The sequence below is a fragment of the Heterocephalus glaber genome, unplaced genomic scaffold (assembly GCF_053883595.1).
Source record: "Heterocephalus glaber isolate CG9 unplaced genomic scaffold, H.glaber_assembly_v1.0 deba00001504, whole genome shotgun sequence".
Taxonomy (NCBI): domain Eukaryota; kingdom Metazoa; phylum Chordata; class Mammalia; order Rodentia; family Bathyergidae; genus Heterocephalus; species Heterocephalus glaber.
In genome coordinates this window covers 55256488-55261891 of record NW_028258324.1, presented here as the reverse complement: position 1 = coordinate 55261891, position 5404 = coordinate 55256488, and the positions used below count along the sequence as shown (strand labels likewise).

General features: G+C 42.1%; 1 pseudogene; it reads left to right on the top strand.

Annotated features, from left to right (window-relative positions):
- The first annotated feature begins 482 nt into the window (after nucleotides 1-482).
- LOC101710354 (anamorsin pseudogene) lies at nucleotides 483-2051 on the top strand (annotated as a pseudogene).
- The last annotated feature ends 3353 nt before the right edge of the window (nucleotides 2052-5404 follow it).

Here is a 5404-nt window from a genome sequence, read left to right as displayed (position 1 = left end):
AGGTCTCTCCATAAAACTTGTGCTTGATTCCCCAGTCTCTCTTCTGTGGCAATGTTCCAAATGATGAGCTGCAATATGGAAGAATCCCAAATCTGAAGTTACCACTTGGGTGAAAGCTTTCCAGAATAAGCACCCAACCACATTGAAATGTGAATTGAAGGAGAAATTAATCTTTACTGTTTTAACCAGTGAGATTTCAGTGTGTGTTTATTATAGCAACATAACTAATCTCTTTCTGACTAACACATAACAATCATTCAGCAAACTTTTACTAAGCATCTAATATGTTTAGGGGATGGGTTAGTCCTAAAACCAAACGTTATTCACAATATCTTCTGTTTGAATACCCCTGTGATAGCACTATTTCAGTAGATTTTTATAATCTAGAAATTCACTAAAATATGAAGTCATGCACTTCCTGTTTACACTCATCCTCTCATTTTTTGGATATTGGTTATAGATTCTGGTCTTTGTGTCAGTTTTTAAAAACAGAGTTGACAGTGTATTTTGACTTTGCCTTTTATTAAATTCCTTTTTGACAAAACTTCTTAACAGATGAGAGTCATAAAATAAAGAAAACTTATAATACCTTGTCTGAGATTGTATCGGGGGTGTTGACAGATATAGTTTAGAGCCTCTTTTATTTCTTCTTTATTTGACAGCCAGCCAACTTCGTAGTTCCATAACATCTTTCCACATACACTGCAGATCTGAGCAGAGATAGAAAGAAAACCTTGATCACCTTGGGAACTCTGGTTCTGCAACAAGAAGTTAAATAACCCGAACTTTTTACTGAAATGGCTCTGGATCTCTTTTCTCTGTTAGAGCTACCTTCACATTTGAATGTTGGAGTCTGATGTGAGCACTCATTAAAGAATAGACTAACTTTCAATGTACTTTAAGGTCCTCATCATTATTTTCACTTAAGACTAAGTAATGGCCAGCTACCAGGCCTAGCATGGAAACTATAGACAGATCCATCACTGGAAACTATTAATGTTAATTAATGTCACTTTGGCGAGAGGCATGAGATGCTGAGAAGGTGGTCACAGCGAGGCCGGGAGCCAGCCTGAGGACCGGAGATTTTAGGTTCGTCAACACTGCAGGAATGGCAGAGTTCGGGGTCTCAGCAGGCCAGCTGGTGGCAGTGATCTGGGATAAGTCAGCCCCTGTGGAAGCCCTGAAAGATCTGGTGGATAAACTGCAAGGGTTAACTGGCAGTGAGGACCGAGTATCTGTGGAAAACATCACCCAGCTGCTGCAGTCTGCCCACAAGGAATCCAGCTTCGACATTATTTTGTCGGGGCTAATCCCAGGAAGCACTACTCTGCATAGTCCTGAGGTTTTGGCAGAGATGGCCCAGATCCTTTGGCCTGACGGGTGCCTTTTTCTGAAAGAACCAGTAGAGACAGCTGTAGCTGACAATAGCAAAGTGAAGACGGCATCTCAATTGTGTTCAGCCCTGACTCTGTCTGTTCTTGTAGAAGTGAAAGAGCTGCAGAGGGACCCCTTGAGCCCTGAGGAGATGCAGTCTGCCCAGGAACACCTGGAACAGTCTGCTGTCTGTTCAGATCACAGGCAAAAAGCCCAACTTTTAAGTGGGTGCTTCTAGTCAGCTCAAACTTTCCATCACCAAGAAGGCATCTCCTTCAGTGAAACCTGCTGTGGATCCTGCTGCCACTAAGCTCTGGACCCTCTCAGCCAATGACATGGGGGATGATAGCGTGGATCTCATTGACTCAGGTGAGCTGCCGTATCCAGAAGATTTGAAAAAGCCTGATTCTGCTTCCCTGTGGTCTGCTTCCTGCGGAGAGGGGAAAAAGAGGAAGGCCTGCAAGAACTGCACCTGTGGCCTTGCAGAAGAACTGGAGAAGGAGAAGTCAGAGGCCCAGAAGAGCTCTCAGCCCAAGTCAGCCTGTGGAAATTGCTACTTGGGCGATGCATTCCGCTGTGCTGGCTGCCCCTACCTATGGATGCCAGCCTTCAAGCCCGGGGAGAAGGTGCTCCTGAGCAATAGCAACCTGCACGATGCCTAGGAGGGCCCCTGCGGCCACATCTGCTCCTCCGGAGCTTCTGCTGACCCTCTCCTCCTACCTCCTGTGGACTCATTCTCTCTGTTGGAAATCTCTGAAATCATTTTTGGGGAGTCGCTTGTTGACAGAGGGAGGCTGGCTGTGGTGCAGTGGTGTTAGTGCTGCTGTCTCCCAAAAGACCAAGGCATGGCAGAGGCTGGTTCCCGGCAGCAGCCCCTGCCTCCTCACTGAGTGTTAGGACCTCATGATAAAGCGCTGACCATGCTCTCTTGAGCCCAGGTATCCTTGAGTATTTATGCCCTGAAGCTCAGTGACGCTGCCATCTACTTGCCTTCCAAGTCGGTGGAGGATTCAGTACACTTTCTTGGTGACTTGAGTCAACTGTCTCATGACCTCGGGGCACCAAAGGGGTCACTTGCTGGTTACTGTGATCCCATCCTGTGTCCCTCTGTCCTTTTCCACCTGTGTCTGTGTCTGTTGTCATTTCTGTTCACCAACAGGTGTTACACTTGCACACTAATAAGAGGGGTGTGTAGGTGCATGTGGTGTCCATGTATCATCCATGCTCTGCCTGTACTGGGAAACGCTCTTTTTGGAGGAATTTGGTGCCCTGAACAGTGGGGCCAGTGCTGTATTTGCAATGAGCACCTCTTCCTCTGAGAGGAGTCCAGGTTGGGGAGAAGCAGGGAAGACTGAACCAACAGCACTCTGTGTTTTTGCTGTGCATCCATAGACCCAGAACCAATCTTGCCAAATACTTGGAGAGATCATGTGGGTTTAAGAGACCCGGATTTTTGTTTCACCAATAAATAAGTGTTAATTGGTAAAAAAAAAAAATAATGTCACTTTGTGCTGTCATTGAAATGAAGTTTTGGATAGGTTGCTAACATATAGTTTAAGGATTTTTTTCCAATATAAAAATTTTATTACTTTTGTAGTAATAGAGATACTATATGAGCATTTAAAAATGAAAATGTTACAGGAGGGGATGAGAAAGAAGCATAGCCCCAAAACTTGTTAAGAGGAGAAAAATGCTGTTAATATTTTTGGAGCATATCCTTTTATACTCTCTAAATACATAAAATAAACTCTCTCTATTTATGTGTATACATATATATCTTTCTAAGTATATATATCTTTCTCTCTCTCTCTCTTTATATATATGTATATATATATATAGAATAATACTCTAGACTTAATTTAAATTTTTACTCATAAGCCTGATGTGAATGTATTTTCATGTCAATAAATCTAGTGATACTGAATCATTTTAAGGACTTTAAAATAATCCCTTGTATATAAATACTATAACTAGTATAACCAGCAATGGATACTTTGGTTGTCTCTAGTTTTTCATTATTATAAGTAATGCTGTCATTAACTTATATGTGTACATATCTGAATTATATGAGTAGTATAAATTAGTAAGTGAAAACTTCTTGGAGGAAGGTAAACATATTTAATTTTTCTGTTTAATATTACCAGAAGGAGAATGTATCTACTACTTTGGTGAAAGCATTGGGAACACAGTGGAGAGGAGGATGCCTAATTTTAAAGGAATGGAGCAAAAGAAGTTCATGTTGCACCAGAAGTAAAAATCTACCTGAAATCAGTGATAGAATTTTTTTTTTTTTTTTTTTTTTTTGGCACCGGGGATCAAACTCAGGTCCTTGCACTTGTGCAGCAGGCGGCAAAACCACTGAGCTAAATCCCCGGCCCAGTGATAGAATTTTTGATGCTTCTAAACACCATTTTGTGAGTTTTAAAAATCTTTCTTTGTTGTGGAGTCTTGTAGTCCCAGTGTATAACAGCCTTCCGTGTATTAAAAAATGTATTAAAGTTGAATCTAAAATGTAAATTTAGTGTAGGCAGCAAGAAATGGGAAAGAGGGCTGGGGATTTAGCTCAGTAGTTTTGCCGCCTGCTGCACAAGTGCAAGGACCCGAGTTCAATCCCCGGTACCAAAAGAAATGGGGAAGATCTCGGAGCAGAATAATGCACAACCTATTGCATTCCATCTGCTTCTCCAAATGAGTGGGTGGAATCCATCCTAAAACCAGTTCTACTGTGATGGGTTGTAAAGCTATCCTTGGGGTCCGCATAGCCTCCATCAGGCTGCTTCACAAATATTTTTTTCCCATGCCTCTGCTGAACAAAAATGGTAGCATTTAATGTACCGATTTACTTATCTCTTTCCTCTGCCTCACATTAAGTAAGTATCCTGAGAAGGTGAGAAAAAAGAAGTTGAAGTTTTAGGGTTGAGAATACAGGTTCTGGAGTCTCCACTAGTAAGGGCAATGTTAAAATAGGCTGCCATAGCAACAGCAACAATAAAACCACAAAATCTCTGGAGTCTTGGGAGGGTGATCACATCAAAGATTTATTTCTTGCTTTCAGAAGGACTGATGCATATTCCATGATTCCTTACAGCACCTCTGTTTAGTTACCTTTTTGTTGCTCAGACAAAATACTCAATATTCACAAGTTAAAGGAGAAAAGGTTTATTTTAGCTTATGGTTTGTAGAGGTTTCAGTCGCTAGGTCCCAGGCAGGGTGGCATGTCACAGAGACCTTACAGAGGAGAAACAGTCTGTGGTATGGCAGGCGGGAAGCCAGTGAAGCAGCAGCAGCCCACCTTCTATCTTTCCCTTTATATTCCATCCAGACTACAAGCTTATTGGTTGATGTTATCCATGCTCAAGGTGGGCCATCCATTATCTACACCCAGAACTATGCCAAACCAATTTAGCATTATACACCCAATTATAACACATCCTTAATCCCAGTATCACACATAGTAGATGCAGCCACCTCTGTAAAGCCCTACCTATGAGAGCACGAGGCTTTGGGGATACATCTAGATGGGACATCTAGATACAAGTCATAACAAGATCTCTTCCGTGTGGTGTCTTATGGATCCAGGCTCTCTCTGTTTTGAGACCATGCCACATTAACTCATAGTTTCCAGGGTTGATACTCTTAAGTGCCTCAGTTCAGAAGAGACACACATCATTATTATTTGCCCATAATTTGTTCTGTGTACAATCCATTGACCATTTGACCTTCCATGTTTGTTGGAGGCTGGGAAATGCTGGGCGGCACACAGGACATTTAGTGAGCAATGCTGTCTAGTGTAGTCAGACCTGGTATCAATTCATACATAGTGCTTTGTACTAGTGTGTGAACCTGACAAGTTTGCTAAGGATTCTCTGCTATGGTTTTCTCCTTTGTAAAATGAGGTCGAAGACTTTCATGAGGTGTTGATTATCATGCATAGAGGCATGGAACACGTTCTCAAGAAAAATGTGATAGCTACTAGTATTCATGGCAGCTGCCCTGGGAAATAAATATAATTACCAATCAGGACAATTGG